Below are 21537 nucleotides of genomic sequence, written 5' to 3'. Positions count from 1 at the left end.
TTTTGGCCAAATTTTTTCTCCACTATGACCAGACAGTACAATCCAGTACTAACATCGCCGAATTAGGATCATTTCGGAGAGCTGGCGAAGAACCCACAGAGGCCTGGCTGTTGAGAAAGACAAAGGAAACTATTTGTGACCTAAGATGCATTTCTTTAATATAAAAAGATTTTTCCACAACTGAAGTTTCATGACTTCACATTCCAAAAGTCAATAATTTGAAATCATTGCTTTATGACTACACTGAGCTTAAGCTTAGTCTTTTAACACACACCCATGTTTACTGCACCATCAACATTCACTCATTTTTTTACAACTTTTTCCAGTGGTGAAGACTGGGATGCCAACAGCCCCTTAAAGAAACCGTCTCTTTCATAACTACGCTTGTTCATCAGACAGTCAAGCCAGATGTGACTATGAGAGTCCAAATGCTGTTCATTCTGATAAATACAAGATGACATTGAAAAAAAGGGAGATGCGTAAAGAATAATCATGATCATTTTTTACCCGGCAGAATATTCTCTGGTTTGCAGGGCACTGCAGTGGGTGGTTCTCAGGTAATCAGAGTAGGGAGAATTGCATAGTCACCAGGTACATATTGACTTCACCAGCCAGGATAAGCAGAAATCCAGCTCAGATATTTTGAAATGCTTTAACACAGATTTTTTTTTTTTGAAGATATATAGTCAGAGAGGAAACAGCATTTCCAACAACAGGACAAAGAAGAGTTTTTCCCACAAAGGGAATGATCTCTTCCAGACACAGTCTCAGACTATCTCCACTCTCAGCAGGTATTTTTGCTTATAATTAGATCTATTTGAACTTCCAAAAATAAAATACTGAAGGCTGGCAGGGAACCGGGAATGAACAAAAAGGGGCAAAGAGATCATATAAGACAAAAGACGGTTTTGATAAAGAGAATAAATAGTTACTATTGTGAGAGAAGAGAAAGTGAGTCTGCTTCAGGACTTGAAGCAGATCGGCGTAAAAGGCTGTATTTGTTCAGAAGCACACAACAGTATTATGCAACAGTTCCTGACAAGAAGTGAACGGTAATATTTTCAGCCAAAATAACAGGAGAAATGCATGCGAAGCAAAATGCATCAGCTATGTTAGCAGAGAGCCTTGGAAAAATTTTACTGCTCTTGGTCTTTGGGACTTTAAATAACAAGTCGAAAGAATCTTAGCTTAATCTTTCAGACTTTAACAGGATTTATGACTGACTCAAAGGAAAGATGATGTTTTCTTCCATCACTTCCTAGAACACCTGTGTCCTCTGCAGAGGTTATACATCCAAGCAATAACCCAGACTGACCACGCTTAGCTTACAAATGCCAAGAACAGCCTCGCTTGCTAAAGTACAGCAGCATGGGAAGACCCAAGTGAGCATACGATCTGCTCTCAGATTCCACCTGCTATTTAGATATGGAAAAACTGCATTTTGAAGACGCTATACAGAACACACGTAAATAAAGAAAAAACAATACTTCAATAAAAACCTAGGCACATATACATTTCTAACATGCTTGTCACTTAAATGCGGCAAAACTAAAGCTCTAAAGAACTAAAGAACACTTCCTATTACGAATTAAATTCTCCTTTTCTACACTGAGTCTTTGCTTTAGTTAGCTAAGACACTGCTGAACCTTCTGCCATTCTGAAACTGCATGAGAGCCTATGTATAAGTGTGGATTATGCAATAACCTCTGAACAAAGCAAAATTGTAGGATCACCTGATCCCTATAGGGTCAGAACCAAAACCACTAAGAATCTGAAAGAGCAAGTAGTCACTTACATCCAGCATTTAGGTGCTAGTGAGACTGTCAAAGTCTTTACTATACGTGGCCTAACTCTGCGGATTCCCAAAGTCCTGTAGACACTGGCGTTTCCACCAGGAGGCACATAAAACACCCCTCACCCTGCTCCTGCAAAGCCTGATGCAGCTGAGCTATTCACCAGCTGAGCTGCTCTTTACTCTGGCAAGACTCTCAAATACGCACTGCTTGTCTCCAGCATCTAATGGACACTGACAGTTCATTCCATCTAGTCAAGATTACCAAGATGAGATTCTCAGCAGGAACCGACTGTATATGTTCACATAACGCTGCATTTAAGATACCCACTTTGGAAACAGCACAAGTATTTTCAAATCTCCACAGCGCCCGACTCAAACCCAAGTCTCTTCTGTACCAACAGAAATCCCTCATCTCTGTGTCATTAGGCATTTTCTCTCCAGGGGAGAGCTAACATCCATACCACAGCTGACCAATTACCTTTAAGAGGTGATGCCCCTGATGTACTTCTCCCCTCGGCCTCCTGTTGGCTTCTCCACTCAGTTTCCTAGCATTTACTAATCCCACTCCCAAACGCTTTATTCTCACCATAAGTTAAAGGGGAAGCCTAGGTACAGAGGTTGGCGCTGAAGACTCCCTTAGGCACTGGAACGGGGCATCCCTTAGTTGATCTAGCCCTGAAAAAAATAGAGCGACTTCTCTCTCCCCACCTGGGCTTTCAAGCAAAGGCCTGTCAAGAGATGAGCCCAGACACTGCAGTGGGTAACAAAGCACCGCACACAGAGAGAGGGACGATAGGCACAGCATTTAATTCAAGCCCCATGAGAGCTTTAAAGAATAACACCAGGAATTTCACATGGAACCGGATTACAGTGAGCTACAAACATCTTTTGCAGCATAAACTGCTGTTAGACTAGCTTCTTAAGCATCTCCTGGGGAAAAAGGAAGTATTATTGTTGTGAAAAGCACAACTCTTTAAATCTCTCATATCTTATTTTTGAGGGGTTTTTAAATGATATTTATCAATCATATAAGAGTCCAGGGGGTACCAAAAAGTGATCAAGTGAATAATCCACTAAAAATTTTGCATGTTGGTTCCACAGTTTTAAAGGTAAGACATCACCAAATCACCAGCACAAGACTAGAGCATCTATTTCATGCATGAAGCAGCAATTTATCCTGGTAAATTTAGCTGTGTCTTATTAAACTCACTGCAGTCTCTGGCCAGGCAGTAGAACCTGAAGAGGCTTTCACATTATATTCCTTGGAGATTCAAATAAATAGAAAACTCTCTCATTTTCATGTACCTACTGGGTTTTTAGAAAATTACTTAATCATTTCAACTACTGAACTAGTCAGCACCTTCCTCCTCTTCTCTCACCTTCTCACATACCAACTGAGATAGTGTCACTTCCTAAAGTTTACCCAAAATTTTAAGCAATTATCTTTTATTTCATCCCTCAGATTACATCAGAAGAACAGCAATAGCCTGTGTGTGGATGTCACGTCATATTTATTCTATGAAAAGGAAGGCAAACAGCATGAATTTGCATTTCCTAAACAAATTTGAGGTACAACTTGCAGAGTCTGCAAAAAGTCTTTGTGGGTGGGTGTCTGCTACAGACTGCCAGATCAGGAAGAAGTAGATGAGGCCTTCTTCAGACAACTGGAGGAAGCCTCATGTTTGCAGGCCCTGGTACACATGGGGCACTTGAACCACCCTGATACCTGATGAAAGGGCATCATGAACTGGTAGGAGTGGTTGATACTCCAAAGGGTTGGGCTGCCACTTAGAGGGATCACAACAGGCTAGAGAAATGTGCAGAGAGGAACCTCATGAAGTTCAACAAAGGGAAATGCCAAGTCCTGTATTTGGGCAGCAACAATCCCATGTATCAAAACAGGCTGGGGGCCAACAGACTGGAAAGCAGCTCTGCAGAGAAGGACCTGAGCGTCCTGGTTGGTGGACAACAAGTTGACCATGGCCCAGCAATGCGCCCTCACAGCAAAGGCGGCCAACAGCCTCCTGGGCTGCACTAGGAAGATCATTGCCAGCAGGTCCAGGGAGGTGATCCTTCCCCTCTACTCAGCAGTGGTGAGACAACACCTGGAGTGCTGGGTCTAGGTCTGGGTGCCCTGGTACAAGAGAGACATGGACATACTGGAGTGAGTCCAGCAAAGATGATTAAGCGACTGGAGCATCTCTCATATGAGGAGGGGCTGAGAGAACTGGGACTGTTCAGCCTGGAGAAGAGAAGGCTCGGGGGTGGGGGGAAGGGCAACGAGTGTATTAATGTGTACAAATACCTGATGGGAGGCAGTAAAAACGACAGGGCCAGACTCTCAGTGGAGCCCAGTGACAGGATAAGAGGCAATGGGCACAAACTGAAACACAGGAAACTCCACTCAAGCATAACAAAAAAGAATTTACTGTGAGGGCAGCTGGTGGAAGAGCTTGCTCAGAAAGGTTGTGGAGTCTCCATTCTTGGAGATGATCAAAATGCAAGTGCGCATGGTCTTTGGCAGCCTGCTCTAGGTGACCCTGCTCTGAGCGTGGCAGGGGGGGACTGGACAATCTCCAGAGGTCCCTTCTAACCTCAGCTATTCTGTGATTCTGTCTCAAAAGTCATACCGAACAAATCCGTTCCCAAGGAACACACCCTAACCTAACCCAACCCTAACCTAACCTTTTCTAAGTGTCAGTGAATTAGTCTATACCAATGGAGAAGCACTGAATCTTAAATAGTGAGGCTACATCCGTTTCCTCTAGAAACGATGGCAATATTTCTATCGATTTCAATGACAACAAGATCAAAACCTCTACCATCAACTTCTCATTCAGATTTTTCCCCCATGCCCAAAATGAAATGAAAGCAACTTAAGCATTTTCCAAATTCCTGTCCTTTCTCCCCACGCTTTACTGACCATTCTTTTCTGGTGCAATCCCCTGTTTAATGTTCTAAAGGATGAATTGTGGCCTAGTGTGTCAAGGTTTTATTCCAACCCCACATAGCTGTTTCCTTCGCATTGATTTTTCAAACTTCTAATTATCCTGGGAAACAAAGGTTTAGGGAAAAAGTTCACTATCAAGTATGAAACATACGTTCCCATGAAAATAAGATCAAAAGGCAATTCTGTACTACCAGCTCTGAACAGTAAGATAGGTTTTTTCCTCTCCTTCTAACATTCCACTTTTCCTCAAAAACCAAAATGGTGTTGAACAGTCTGGAAGCAGCACTTTGGAACCACCCATGTCACCTTCTAACCTCCATCACTCCAATTGTCCAGGGGTTAATTGTTGATCTTGGTAGCATTAATTCTTATTCATGCTTCAAAGAACACTGCTGTTTGGCAAGAAAACAAGCCCTACAATTCATCTAATTCAGTATTTTCTTGATTCTACTTTGGATTTCTCTCCTTCTGTGTGTGTGTGTGTGTGTGTGTGTGTGTGTGTGTGTGTACGCGTATATATATGTAATTACATGAGATGAGCATGTGTATGGATTTCTCTATTTTTGTACATATGTAGCAAAAGGGATTACTGAAAAAGCATACCATACTCTTATTATTCAAAATACATAAGGACCAGAACATCTGATGTGAAGAAAAGTTCAATGATTACAGGAAGTTCTGCTAATTTACCCTCAAGCTTTTAGGCTTATCATTTCAACAACGTGTCCGTTGCTCTGATGAACGCCAGGTCACAGTGCAGGGATCTCAGATACTGGTTACACTGACAATGACCAGCTAGCAAAAGATAGCCAAGGAAAATCTGTTGCTTTTGCCTATCTGACAAAATAAGAAAAACTAACCTTAAAGAGAAAAGTCTCTAATACATTTAAAAACATATTTTACAGCTATATGGAGTTTTATATGAAGCTTTGTGTCTACTGTAAATTTTTGTTTGCCTTTCCTTTTACTCTGTGCTGCTTGGCAAGTCTTGATCACTTGGCTTTCTTCATATTCCTAGTCACAGGTCCACTGCTCAGAAACAGGAGTCCATGGGAGTCTTCACATTGACTTTCATCTCATCTAAAGTAATGACAGAACTAACTGTAGCCCAGCAGAACGTAATCCAAGGGCAGTAAAATCCTGTATTTCTCTCTCTCCAAAGCATTAACAACAACACACTTCCCAATCTAATTCCATTTTCCTGAAAAACAGTGAAGTATTTAATGCAGTTCCTTTACTTGTGAGGAAAAAGCTCCAAACAGCATGGCCAAAATTACACCCACAGTAATTGTGACTTTTAAGAGATCAGTGACTAACATCTGCACATCACTCAGGGAGCAGAGTTGTCTTCTTTTATCAGTCTACCATTATCTCTTTAGCAAGCAAACACTGCCGGCCCTTGGCTGTCACCGAAGCAAAGTCAAAAGGAAAGAAGCAACAGATTAGTCTCCAGAAGCGCAATCACATTCCGCGTTAGAACAGCTTGAGTGCTCACTCATGTATAGTTTTCTCCTAGAAGCATTACATATAGCCTGGCATACAGAAAGGCTGTCTCATAGACGCTCATAAAATTAACTTCCTGCACAGAGGAGGTGTCACTTCGTGCCATCAGCATAGCAATAGCCTGGCAACAGGTGGCAACACTCTTGCATTAATTCTACTTTACATCTCTTGTTAAATCCCAGACAGCCCGTATATTTGAACATACAGTTCATTTGTAGAGCTAGAATACAATCTATACTTTATTACATTGCATATGTTCTTGCATTTGACCTATCTTTTTGAAACATGGATATAGAATTTTCCAGACAGAAGTGCATATCATACCTGGAGTTTTGCACAAAAGGATCTATAATACATGGAAGGAAGGGGATGGGGGAGAATATAGCCCACATCCATATCTTTTCCTGAAGGAGCACATATCACTCTGTGCTGAAATCTGAAACATAAAAATCCTCTCTGATAAACATTTTTGCTTTTCACCAAAAACCTTGGCAGGGTGACCACAGTCCCCAGGCACTTGCACCGTTTTACTCTCCAGTCTCCCCAAGACAAAGCACCTGCTCTCAAACTTTTTAAAACAGAAAGGGAATTTCATGTTAATTTTGTCCAGTTCTAAAATCTCTTTCTCATCTCATTGATCTTCAATGAAAGTTTTCACTCCCACAATAATTTTGATAAAGTTAACATGAACCAAAGGTAACATTGAGACAAACTGAAAAATTAAAGGTAATCAAGGCTACGCTTAAAAAGAGTCATAACGCTAAAGGCTATGGATTTCAAGTTACTCAAGACAGCTTTCTCATCTACAGCCTTCAAAAGATTATTTAGTTAGTTCCTTGATAATCTTCAAAGCAACAACAAAAAATACTCATCATGAATTACCAAAAAGCCTCAACTGGTCTTCTGAATTGTAGGAAATTGTTTTCAGACCTTAACTAAAAGACATACATTTACTTAGTAGTGCATTACTAAGGCAAAGCTTGGAATAAGAAGTATTCATTATTTTTAAAGAGTTTATGGTTGATGCTGTATTTTCTTTATGAAAATATGCTAATGTGAGAGGATATTTCTACAATAAATAAAAATGCACACAAACTCACTCATTCTTCATAAGCATTTTCTTTCTTCTCATTGGCGTACTGTCAATGAGATTTGTGATCCATTCTGGTGTTGTATCACAGCACTGTTCACTACAGGGAGCTAACACTAAGACAGCCTTTCTTATCCAGCCACCTCCCTTTACTCATTTTTCATTTCCTCAGATTATGTGGTCCAGTACTTTTTCATGCTAAGTAAGAACCAAAAGACATTATTTTGGAAAGGTTTATTAAAATCTGCTCAGTCATTATGGTGATTCCAGTCTATTGGGGGAAACATTTAACATTTAAGATTTTTTTTTTTCCAGATTTTTCAAATTCTACCCTGTTCATTTAAGTACTGCCTGGTTTGCAGGATTTGTTTCATGTACGAATTATGAATTCGACAATGCTTCGAGCGAGGCATGGGAAAGGAAACTTACCCACATTAAAAACAGAAGAAACAGGGAGAAATCATTATTCAAACTTCTGCCAAGGATCATTTCCCCTCCTGCTTCCTCCTTGCTCCACAAGTGCTGCAAAGGTAATGAAACATTGACTTACACCAGCAACAAACTGCTGCCTGCAATGTACTGCCTCGAACCCTTTGGCTTGAAAATGGAGACGAGAGACCCCTCACTACCTGCTTCTCTCCCTCCATGAGGCAGCAAACAGGCAATTTCATTTCAGCCCTTCCTGCACGTGTGGATTCAAAGCCTAGATAACGTCAATAAGACTCTAAAAGGACAATTCTTTCTTCTTCCTGCTCCATAATCCCTTTAGCTGAAGGACAGACCAAGCGAGAATCCATCCTTTAGGAGTGTATTCACATTGTCCATCTTTGACTAACTTAGGTGCCTAAATTAGGTGCTTACACTTCCCAAAGTTACTAAAGTCTTCAGAAAATACCTCATACCATCCCCTGGACACTCTGAATACCTTGTATAATGTGTAATATACTTCTGAGAACCTTCATCTGCCGCTGGTTTTCTATACTTTTCTGGCTCTGAACAAATCCTTTGCTACCATTTTCATCCATGAGTTTACTTTCCAGCACCTGAAATACAGACTCCAAAATCCAAACACTAGGAAACAACCTCACGGCAACGTCCCTTGATAATGCTACCCAGCGCTACACACTTCATCCACTTCAGAAAGCTGCATTTCTTCCTCTCTCTCTCTCTCTCCAAACATCTTACAGGACTGAAGTTTATGAAAAATTACAGATCCAGCTATTCCCCACCCCCAGCTCTGTTTCTGGGTACGATTATCCAGAGAGCTGCAAGTCCACCTATACGAAATGATGGCGGAAAAAAGACAGGTAGGAAGAGCTTAGTGCTTTTGTTCCAACTAGTACTCATTGTTCTGTTTCTAAAAAAAACAACCTCTTTCTCTTAGCAATAACAACCTTTCCTTTTTTTCAACTTGTGATGAGTTCAGCAGTTTTCACTGCTAGTGAAAAGTGCTAGTAGAGCTGGTTACAATCCTGCAGAAATAGAAGAGCACTGGGGGACCAACAGGAGGAGGAAGCCACACTGAGATACCGTTAAATATTGTGTCCCCTTTATAACTGGAGTCAATGTTTGAGTTTGCTATTTATCACTACAAGAGAGAAGAAGGAAAAAGGAAAAAGGAAAAAGGAAAAAGGAAAAAGGAAAAAGGAAAAAAGGAAAAAGGAAAAAGGAAAAAGGAAAAAGGAAAAAGGAAAAAGGAAAAAGGAAAAAGGAAAAAGGAAAAAGGAAAAAGGAAAAAGGAAAAAGGAAAAAGGAAAAAGGAAAAAGGAAAAAAGGAAAAAGGAAAAAGGAAAAAGGAAAAAGGAAAAAGGAAAAAGGAAAAAGGAAAAAGGAAAAAGGAAAAAAGGAAAAAAGGAAAAAGGAAAAAGGAAAAAGGAAAAAGGAAAAAGGAAAAAGGAAAAAGGAAAAAGGAAAAAGGAAAAAGGAAAAAGGAAAAAGGAAAAAGGAAAAAGGAAAAAGGAAAAAGGAAAAAGGAAAAAGGAAAAAGGAAAAAGGAAAAAGGAAAAAGGAAAAAGGAAAAAGGAAAAAAGGAAAAAAAAAATGCCTAGCCTAAACTGATAACTCTAAAGACCAGAATCTGAGCAAGTAACACACAGACAACTTCCCTGAGGCCCATATAAAAACTTGGAGAACTGGCTAGTGGAAAACATATCAGGATTCTGCTGTAAGATATTAGAAGTTTAAAATGATATGTAGATGGTAGTTTAACATGCTAGTTCAGTGGCACCTTACATCTATGCAATGTTTAACTATATGATTATCAAGTGACACATGACACAACCTTAGTAACTGAAATTAATTTGTTAGTTTTAATTTAATTTGATAGGTCTACCCGTCTGTCACACCTATTATCATGGCATTCGAGCAGTTGACTGAACACTTTTTACTGAATTTGAAATGAAGCAACAAGTGGTTCCCTAAATTCATAACTGCTACCATGTAAGGAAACACAATGTGAATCATCATATTCTTCCCTCATTCAGATAATCTACACGATTTTTTTTTTCCCCCTGAGTGCTAAAGCATAGGCACATTTAGGAAACACTGTGGGGTTCTTCATACCACCAAATGATGACTCTATATTAGCCAGACAGCACCCATTAAAACAGCTGCTAGACATGGAATAATAAGATGAACCAGGAGCAATTCCTACATCCCTGCCTCCCTCTGAATAATACCTCATCTGCTATCAAAAATAAATCCAGGTGAAGTAAACATTTTAGAAGAACCTATTATCTTTTTTAGTCACTGCCAGATTTGCAGTAACAAACCTCAGTATTGGCTAGGGGGAAAGTCCCTCTTCAGGGGAACAGGGATAGTGCTGTTGAAAGCAGAAGAATCACATCAGATCTGGATGTGACCCCAAGTTTATCTAACGAGATGTATTACACAAACGTAAAAGTCATATACACTAAACTTTTTCCAATACACAAAAGAAATTAAACCTATTTACTACTACACTGCACACAATATATAAGAGATGATGAAATAAAGCTGAAACAGAAAACATTAACTAAGTGCTGCATGAAAGGCAGCAATCATAGGATGATGTGTTTTACGAGGACAGACAGGACTCTCACAGCTGGGTTTGTGTGGCAGAACAGAACTTGTAAACTAGTTCTGGAAAACATTTTCTATGACTTTGATCTACGTTAGGTTTGTTTTGCAGTGTCCAAAGCACAGTTTCCAAACCCAAATTTAATTAAACTTTACTTATCAACACTGTCTGAACTTTAGGTCTGCAACAAATTCCCTGCACCATGTGATTTCTTGTAATGAAAAAAAAAGCTTTGCACAGCTTTGCCCTTTAAAACAAGACCAAGCCCTCATATCAGCAAATACTGCATTTGTACTTAAAATAAGGAACACACAGACAAGCTTGCAGAAGTCAACAGGATCACTTTAGCACATTATGTTAGAGCTGTTGGTAAATGACCACGATTTAGAGCCAACAGTGTAAAGCTATGCACTTCATAACTGCAAGGGGAGAGGGAGGAGGGGGAAGGGGGAAATAAATGAGGATTGCAACCCTATGCATCTGCTAAGCTATTCTTTACTTCAGAGCAATGTGCATTGTCCCTGGCCCGACAGATCATTCTGATTATGCTTACATGCACATCACTATGCTTTTAAGCAGCTCTACAACGCTGAAAGAACAGTGCTGTGAGAGCCACCTGGATCTTCCACTGAAAGTCTTCATTATATCCTTAGGTACTGCTGGACTCTCTCTCTCTTTTGCCATATTGCTAAACCCATCTGATTTTGCTAGACTTTTCTTGTCTGTTCCTAGACACAAACACACGCCTCCAAAAAACCACACATGAAATTTGGTTGCCAAGCCAGGACTCATGAAAATTCCCTGTTCTCATGGGCAAGATATTTCTTGGCTGAATCTTCTGTCAAACCCAACAGCATTGGGGTAATGCATTTTGCACTTTGAGGAGAGATGGCTGACACACTAATTTGAAGAATTTATTGTTGCAGCAACAAATCACAAAAAGAGAAGAAACGTACCTAGCAAAACTGAAAATCCAAATAATTCCTCGCTAGTGCAAAGTTCACACAAATCATGCACAGGAAAAATACAGGGTCAAAGATTTGCTTGCTGAAGTACACAGGTGCAAAAACCTGCTAGATCCCTCCCCTCCCCAAACAATGTATAGGGAGGAACCAGTGCAAAGAAACCAGAAGTTTTAGAGCAAAACTGACACATGTTGAACTAAGCTTATTTATTATTCACAATCAGGCTTCACAGATCTGTTTATCCTTCAAGATAGCCAGCTCAATATGGCACCTTTCCCATTTGCAATTAATACATCTGCAACTTTTTTCATGGTGTGGACCACATGCTCACGGACAGATCTCAAACTATGATCCTGTTTCTTTTCTATGGATTTTACAAGATTAAAAGCATTAAAAATTTCACAAAGATACTAAGTGTGCATAGACCAGTATCATTAGGGCTTTTTTAATGACTGATGTCTTTTTTTCCCCTCCCTCCCATGTTATAACTGTAGAATTAATTTCCTCTGAAACAAGTTACTGTTATTAATGGTATATCTCACTGTCTTGCAGTCCCACTGTCCAAGGCTCCTTCCAGGCTAATCCCTCCATTTCCTTATTTCATTTGGTATCTTTGAGCTGTAAGACTGTCTGAAAATTTGATCACAAGTGATCAGGTTTCAAAAGAAGGACCTGAGACACAACAAGCTGGGCAGGGGGGGAGGTAAGAGAGAAAGGTAGGTTTTTCTTGCTTGTTTATTTAGATGCGCTTTTAGGTTTCTTGATTGTAAATGCCCCACACATTATGGAAGATTCTTAATTCATGTATATAAGCACCACTAAAACCCTTCACAGTACTTCAGGTTTGCCATGAAGGTAAAGACCATATTATTAAGCCCTTGAGGCATATTACAAACCACTGCTGGAGAACAAGGATAGGGAAAAAAAGAAAAATGCATCCACATACAGAGGACTACAAAAGAACCACCTACAACAATTACAGCTTGCTATACTGGATCAGGCAACTGACCCAATCAGTCTTTCATTCCTTTTCCTATAGTGAGCAGTACCAGCTGCTTTAGATGGAGGCACACAAAACCTCTTGCCATAAACAGAAATGGAATAACACGTCAGAGTGAAATTCATTCTTAGTTTCCATTAGGTAGATGGCAATTTATGCCTTAGACCAAAAGGATCACATCTCTCTTCCAAAGTGTCATGCATTCCCATGTTTTTACATTTCCTTGAATGCTACTGAATGAAAGATAATATGTATGATCCTTTTTAGGACCTCGACAGCTGTTGGGCTCAGCGTCATTTCACAGCAATGAGCATCTGGCTAAACGTGCTAATGGGGCTTAAGAGCTCAGTTACAATTGAGCATCCTATTAAAATACATTTCCAAATTCCATGGTCAAGTGTTCTAGCCCTTTTTCTTTACTAAGGCTTAATACTCCAGGTTTCTTCAGACAGGCAAGTGGATACAGTGGACTCTTCTGCAGCTTCAAGTATGCGGTTGTAGTAAAACCTGTAGTAGTAAAACAAGCACTGCATGATTCAGGTTTAACCTTTTTGCAAGAACAGATGTGGTATATTAAAGACTGACTTCTTCCTGCATGAAGCAGCAAAATTCAGAGCTCAGTGTTTCCATCCTAGCTACTTTGCTCAATGGAACCCACCCTTTAACTGTTCGAGAAGCACACACACACAAGATTTATATCAAGATCGTTACTTGAACATAATTCTAAGTGTTCTCTCAGTTACTATAGATCTGTGTATTTGACAATAAGACCTAAGATAAGCTGTGCTTCAGTTCACTAATTGAGACATGACTTACTAGCTCAGAAACCAATCAGTTTTCATTGCTAGAGTCATTCTAAGTACACAAAGCTTTATTACACCTCGTTAAATACCCTCTAATTTGGAATGCTTCACTGTCCTATAGCACCTGTCAACATCTAAAGAATGTACGTGGTGTGTGAACAGTAAGTACAATATTTTCAGCACCACTCTACACTGACTGCTTTGTTCCTCACTGGGTATTATTAACCCGTTCAACTCGCTGTACAATCTGCAGCCCCCCATTATTACTTTTCTAATAAAATAAAAGCCTCACAAGAAAAAGAAAGGCTCCATTAATAGATAGAGCTGGAAAGACAGGACACCCTTTGATTAACATGCACAGTACATCCTGCAAGGCTGAAGTGCTTAAACAAGCAGCACTTACCAAGAATTATAATATTTCAGCTCTGCATTAAAACTGCCAGAGTTCAGAGAATTTGACAATTTAATCACTGTAATAGTTCTAAAAACATTTTACTATAATAATACCATAACACAGTAACTCAGAAAGCTGTTTGAAGGGCTACGTTGCACGATGGCCCCTCCTGAAGTTAAAGGTGCTCTCCCCAAGCAACGATTCCAACTAGGCTTTAACGTAAGGACTTTTCATCCTGGTACAAAAGTAGTCTGCCTATATATTTCAGGCAGGCAACACTAACTGCCCCTCCAAGCTCCTGATGACTCAGAAATCATCAGGAAGGCAAAGAGAAGGCAAATCTTACAACTTGACCCAATTATCATGAAAATAAATGAGCTTTTATGTTGGCTTCAGTACATGATGAAACAACCTCCTACTCGCTACTTGAAAAATCTATTGTTTTCAAAACATACATTTAAATAAACCAAAAAACCCCGCAACGCATCAGATGCATCCCACATAGAACACCAGTAAAGTCAGGGGAGCCACACAAACGCTGGCTTGCAGAGTTTGTCAGGACTCTGACAACACCGGCACAGTGATGCACTACGTCAGCCTTCCGCCTCTGGAGGTCTGCGTTCAAATGTCAGTGAAGTTCTAATGGACGCTCAAAACAAGAGATAAGGCCATAAATCTCAAATTAACCAGCCAGCTGGCATAGCCGCTAATCTCCATTTCGTATTGGTTAAATGCTTGGAAGATAAGGGCACTACTCAGGTCTGAAGCGAGGGTTACTGACGGCACTGTGTCAATGCTTCTGTGCAACTGCAATATGCCTGGCCCTGGCCACAGACACTGGGGGAACTGAGGAACTGATTCAGCAACATAAAAGACTAATTCACCCATAAATGATTCACCCATAAAAGACTAATTAAAATTAAACATATTTTTAAATCTCTTCCAAATACCCCTAGTTCAGGCAAGTTATCTCCCATTCCCTCTAGATGAGCCCCATTCACCAAAAAAAAAAATTTTTTTTTTTTTAAAACTCTTCTGGCCTTCACACTGAAAGGTATTTGTGTTTAAAAGAACAGGAACACATTGAGGTGCTATTCAAAATGGATAAAATCTGCACTCCACTCTCCACCTTTTGAAAGTTATTTCCGATAGCCTTTGAAACATTACCTTTATTGGTGAGTCCCTCTTTGAGGGCCAATTAATCAGAAGGAAACTACTCTTTAAATAATTTGTCTTCAATAAACTGCCCATCTTGTCCAGCCTTGAACCTGTCTAGCTCTGCTGTGCTTACCTTTGCACAAATTGAAAATGGTACCTCAAGAGGGCAAAAGCTCTTGCTTGTTATTCTATTCACCATCACTTCCCTCCTGCCTTATTAATGCACACAGTCATCACAGGCTAGCTAACAGAGACTTTGCTCTTAAAGATATGTGGCATACTGGTGATGATTTAAAGATAACATATCACTTCCAGGAACCCCTTCCCTGCTCTGGCACTCATAGTGAAAGGGTCAGTGCCTGCATCAAGGAAAGACTGAATTAGCATCAAGTCCTGACAGCCAAAAGAAAGACATCTGTGCAGCAGAAGCAGCACTCTAAAGGGAAAAGTAAGGAAGCAGAGAAAAGAGATGAGAAGGCGGCTCTGTACAGGTAAACCCTAGGCAGGCTTATCCTCTTTTTTTCTTAAGTGCATAACAAGGTTCATGTTTTCAATCAGTGGTTCAAAATAACCTTGCTTTCAGACCTTCCCACAAAGTGGGTCATCTTGAATTTTACAAAGTACACACTCCATTCCTTTAGCAAGTTATGAAAGAAAACGGTGAAGAGCGACAGACGCCTGTGAAAGCTCAATTCTGATACAGCCTTCCTGAAAGGGCAAGAAGTACAGACAATTACTGAGAAGATGCATCTCTAGACACATTCTCCAGACTGCTGTGGACCTACCTTATGGGAGTTTAATCAAGCCATGCTTCCCTAGCTTGCTAGGGGATATCAGGTGAGACAGGGCCAAAACCCTTCCTAGTTCAAGATAGTTACATTCCCTACCCCCCACTCTCCCCAGCGCCTGTTACTTTACAATACACAGGAGAGAGATTGTTTTGTATCACTCTTCTTAACAAGTTGACCTCAACTTATTTCCTCCTTACCACCTAGACATTTAAAAAGTTTAGTTACTTGTTCCAGTATTTTTCCAGATATTATTATTAAATTGACAATTCCACAGTTTTATCATTTTTTTCCCCCCTCAAGACTGGAAAGTCAGCATAGTCTCTCTTCCAAAACTTCACTCATCTTCTTTCAAGATATCAAAGAAGAGATTGAGATTCTCCTTAGAGAATTTACTATGAACTTTATCAGGCCTAGTTTACTCGGAAGAAAAAAAAAACGAAAACAAAAAACCCCCACTAATTATTTTTCTCCTCTTTCCTTTCCTTTTTTTTTTTTTTTTTTTTAAGTTTGAGGTCTTACTAGAATGGTTTTAGCCATCCGATCACCGTTCACTAAATGGACTAAGATGGAAGCAAAAAGTAAAAATCCATCAATGAAAAATCTGGCATCACTTGTAGATGGTATTAAGTAGAAGAGTAGCCGTCATCTTCCTTGTGATAGTAAAATACTTGCAGAATGCTTTTGTCCTTTAAGCCCTTGGTTAGCTGTACTTTCCAACAGCCTTTCTCATTACATCCTCATGGGCTTCTACAGTACACAAGTGCAGAAATAGCACCGTGCACACATTTTCATGCATGTGGTTTCTTTTAAGTATGGTCTCAAAAACACCTCAGCTCACATTCTTCTTCTACCCTCAGAGGAACTGGATCTCACTCCCACTTTATGGGAACTTCGGTGTTGATTTCCTAATCACTGAGGAGCTCACAACCTAAATGCACTGGTCTTTAACTGTACCGCCTACCCTTCTTCCACACTGGGCCCTTAAATGGCAGGGGGATAGGCTGCTTGGTGAGTGATATTTTTGCTTGTTTTGAAGAACACCACAGTAGGTAAGAAAATCCCACCCAGAATGCTCTCAGCTGACAACAAGTCTTCAACCCAAGACAGGTGTTATTCATGTACTGCTTGTCCTGCCTGCCCTAAAAGCATTAACAAAACCAAGGGGGTAGGTAAGGCTTCAGCTAAGCATTCAACACTTCAGCATTCAGAAGCCTCCACCAGGCACTTCAGAAATACTAGCACAGAAGCTGGAAGTGGTGAGTTCACGCAAAGTGTTACATACCATGTGTGGCTGTGGTTTATTTGCAGTCCTGGAAGGGGGGGGACTGTTAAGCTGAATCCTTCCTATGCATTCCCACTTTAAAGTGTAGTGCAACCTCCCATCTCCCATCAAATAGCTACAGAGGGAAGCACATCTCTGCAGTCAGCACTGGCTGATTCCCACTCTGATCCTCAGCTGAACTTCTCAGTAACCAGAGTGCTGCAACATTCAGCCAGCTGGTTTAAACCAGACAAGCTTCTTTATGAACAGACAGTCTTCCCATTAAGATTCACATACTTTCACTGGAAAGATGATCCAGCATATACTCAAACATTTAAAGCAGAACTATTTTTGCCAGTGAAGTTAAAGAAATGTAAATGTAAAGTTCTCCCGTAAGCCCTCAGACATGAGTTTCTAGTCATTTCATAGCTCTCATATTATAAGCCATGTTTTAGCTTGGCAAATTACCCCACAGAAAGGACTTTGTCAATAAATACAGCATGCTCTAATCACGCACATACTCACATATCAGGCCTCAGTTCTCTTGCAGTCTGTAATGCCTGAACCCGATTTATGAGTCTGATGCAAATCCTATGGAATTCAACTGAAAGACTCCCATTGACATGGAAGTTTTAGACCTCTACACTTAAAATAATAAACCCCTGAAATAAATAGTAGATTAATTCACAGCGACAAGTAGAAATTCTATCAATCCTGTAGCCTTTGTTTATACAGCAGGTTACTCTTAAGAGTAAATAACACTGTATTAGGCTCTAAATGTCAGATGTATATTGGGTGCCATCAGGAAAGCTCCATTTACACACAAAGTATTGTGCACTGCTACGAATGGCAAGCAAATTATTTTCATTTCAATTGTATGAAGAGTAACACGTAAGCAAGCTTACACAGACACGTGACATCATTTCACTATTTGAGCAGCAGGATAGGAGCTATTTCCACTGAAATTAACTCAGTCACATTATTACCGATTTTTGCTCTCTGAAGTCACATTGCACTTTCCTCTTTTTACTCAAAGCAGTAGGCTCTTATTTTATTTTCCTTATAAGCAGCAACGCATTTATAGCGGAATTTTTCAAAATTTAAGCTGAGTCTCCATTTAAGCCAACAAATACTTTTGCTCAAGAGAGACAGCATTGCATTTGTTCTGTACATGAGTCCTCGCACCTCCAGCAGTGCTTACAGTGTTAGTCAGCACTTTTGTTTCTAGTCATTAATAACCTCAGCAGGAAGCAAAAAGCACATCTGAAAGCCTTCTGATAGTTTCCTGTCACACAAAAGTCAAAGCCCAGAATCAAACAAAAGACTTCTAAAATAGAAAATTTATAATAAACTGCTTAGAATAAAAAAAACACTTAGATTGCAAATCCTGAACACATATTAATTTATATTTTTGCACCCACATATTTGTGTCAGAGTTAAAGATTGTCATGTATTATTTGAGACTGCATAAGCATTCACTGTAAGATGTTTTTACCACTGCTATTTTCTACCTAATTTCAGCCATCTTCCTATCCCAAATAGCCCTGTGCTCATTAACCAGAACATTTTAAGAAGGATTCCAGCAAAAGATCATTAACTGCTACAACGCACCTTGTATTTGGTTAGAGCTTTTAAAATGAAATATGTTTTCAACTAACAAGCACCAAGCCAAAGGGAGCTTTCAGACCCCACTTCTGTGACTCCACAGCTTGAGGGCACCCGTTTCAGAAGAGACCACAGACCAAAGACAACTTCTCATGTCCCTCATGGGAGCTTAAAAGATGCAGGAGGCCCAAACAACGAATGCATATACCATATCCTGTAATGCGGACTATAGCTACACACCGTATTTCTGAAACCATCACAACATTATATTGCTTAAGAGTTTGACTAAAACCTGCAGAGATTCCATCTCTGTTCCCTGTATATTTACATACAAAATTTTGGTATAGATAACTGCATATGACTGAATACATTGCTTCCCTGTGGTCATGCAAGTGCTAACAAGACCAGAACTCAGGGTAAATAGGAGCTATTAGTTATGGATGGAACATTTTATTTCAACAGAAACAGCTGGGCTGTCTGCAAACATGCTTTCCAAAAAAGAGCAGCAATTTCAGGTGGACAGTATAGTACTTCTCAGAGCAAGGTCTGATATGCAGGGGAATACCTTCTCCTCTCAGACCTGATTTGGAGTCCACATAAGGCAATGGAGGCCATTCCATCTCATCCAAAGGGAGATGGGCCAGGCCTCTACTGAGCCGGGTAAGTTCCAACTACATGATTAAAATATATTATTTCTACAGAAGAGTCAAAAGATGTTACTCTTCACTATTTACCATTTATCAACACAAAAACTTCATTCTTGCTGGTCAAACAAATGACAGTCACAGAAGTACTGCTGTAACATTGGAAATGCCCTGCAAAATAATCAAATGGCCGTGCAATCAGCCTACTAGCTGAATATATTCTGAATTTTAAAGTAAACTAGGTTTTCACCAACATGATATAATAGCCTTACTACTTGATTTGGGGATAGGAATCAAAAATAGCATCCTTTTACATTGCTCATCTGAGTTTAAGGCCAGGTTTCCACGCCACTTTCTTACCTATGTTTGCACAATTTTAGCATTTCTTGCTGCAGATGCAAAATTGGCATTTTTGTTACAAGCTCAATGTACAGCTCCCAGTCTGTACTCAGTTGGCAGGTTCATGTATACAGGAACACATAAAACATGTCAATTAAGGTTTACAGATTACATTTGCAGTGATGGTAAATTATATCGGTCAGCACTTCTAGCACTTTTGTGCAACTTCTTCCCTAAAAGGCTGGGGGGGGGGGGGGGGAGGAAGGTAGGAGAGCAGCAGTTGAGCCTAGCTGTGAGGATGTGAAGACAAAGTCTTTTCCTCAAGTTTTTAAGGGTTATTCCTTACAGCAAAGCTCACAAGAGTTTAAACACTTGACCAAAATGAGACAAAAAGTCAGACCAAAGCCAGAAGTCAACTCACAGCTAACATCTACCTCATGCTTATATCAAATTACATAAACATGAGAGAGGCTTGACAACTTATCGGGGTGCAAATTCCTCTGCAAAAGTGATTAACACAAAGGGTGGGACAGGCGATGCTCTGATTCAAGTCCATAAACAGACTCCCAAATCACTGGCTCCCCTCTCCAGCTCCCTGTTATCTGAGTCACAACTGCGGCTATTTGAGATGCCCTGCACAAAGCGCGTCAGTCACCTCAGGTTTAAAGTAACAACTGCTGTCATCCCACTGTTAAAAACACGACAAAAAAGAACTATTTGGATTGAAAATACCAGAAAGCCCACCGCGCTGGGAGCGGAAAACCTGTATCCTTGTCTGTGAAGGAGTTTGAAAAATGCATACTTAAGACCTTAAATCACCTTTCTACGTAACCAGTGAATACATTCGTGAACATCATGGGTAAAAGTAAGAAGTCTCTAGGAAGTGTGTTTCCATGCTACATGCTACTTACAAGTCAGTGTTGTTCACTTATTTTAACTGAACTGAATGGAGAAAGAAATACAGCATTTAAAGGAAGTTTTGTAAGGTCAACTTTTAGAACTTACTTATCTGCATCTTCACATAGTTTTCATACATTCGCCTCATTAATTACCTGTTTTAAAAATTAATTTGAAGTCTCCACACTTACCGCTTTGGGGGTTATCAGCCCTGTGGAATACGCACATGTCACCGAAAGTAATCTGGACTTACACCTACAAAGCAGGTTATCTCAGCTGAAGGCATTCTGCAAGTTATTCATCAAAGACAAATGGAAAGATGCAAGACAGCAACATGATAAATGCTGAGGACAGCACCCAGCAGAGCCCACTGTCTCCATCTCACAAGCAGACCCAACAACAAGCAGTCAGTTCCAACGATGGCAGAAAGACTTCTCGCAGCTGCTTATAAAATGGGAACACATGAACTCCATCCGAGACAAGTTACTGCGGCAAAATCCTCACTTTCTTCTGAGCTCTGTTTCAAATCTACGTACAAAGAACTGAGAAATGAGTTTTCAGCTATAAATAAGATGCTGACTTCTTTTATGAAAAGATCTCAGAGCATGTAGAAGAAAAGAGCAGACTACAGAAATTTTGCTAAGTCTACAAAAAGTTATTTCAACAACAAAAGATGTTTATCTGAATTTTGTTTTTAATTATTTCATTTACTCTATTCCAATCTATATTCATTTCAATAATATTGTCATAACCACTTGTCTCCCAAAATACCAAGACACTTAAATTGTGCCTATCTTAAAAAAAAAAAAAGTTAATTGTAATCAGTGGGGATATCACCTCCTTAAAGCTAGGCATGTTTATTGGGTATCTTCCTAAAGGGCAGCAACAACAACAAATATCCCTTAGGATCTTCCTTAATTTTTAATTTGTTATAATTAAATACATGCAAAAATCAAGGCTTTGGAAAGCTTTAGGAGTATCAGATTCATTTATATTGAGCCTAGCTCTTCATCTGGCATCTTCTCCAGAGTTTACAGAAAAGCATGTAAGAAGCTTTCCATCAATAAAGAGGAAATGTTAAAATCTTCAAAGCTATAGACAGACTAGCTTAGAAAGGCGGAAATGAAATTGGAGACATTCACCTCCATTCTGCTGACTCAAATACAGACAGCATAAGAAACACACAACTCCTCCCTATCTGATACCTGAGGTAAACATAAGTCTACATAGGGACAGTTTATGTCTACCAACCACCGGGCAGAATCAAGTCCAAAAGTTGCTTCT

Source organism: Apteryx mantelli, chromosome 14, assembly GCF_036417845.1.
Source record: "Apteryx mantelli isolate bAptMan1 chromosome 14, bAptMan1.hap1, whole genome shotgun sequence".
NCBI classification, from domain to species: domain Eukaryota; kingdom Metazoa; phylum Chordata; class Aves; order Apterygiformes; family Apterygidae; genus Apteryx; species Apteryx mantelli.
This window is presented reverse-complemented; position numbering follows the sequence as displayed.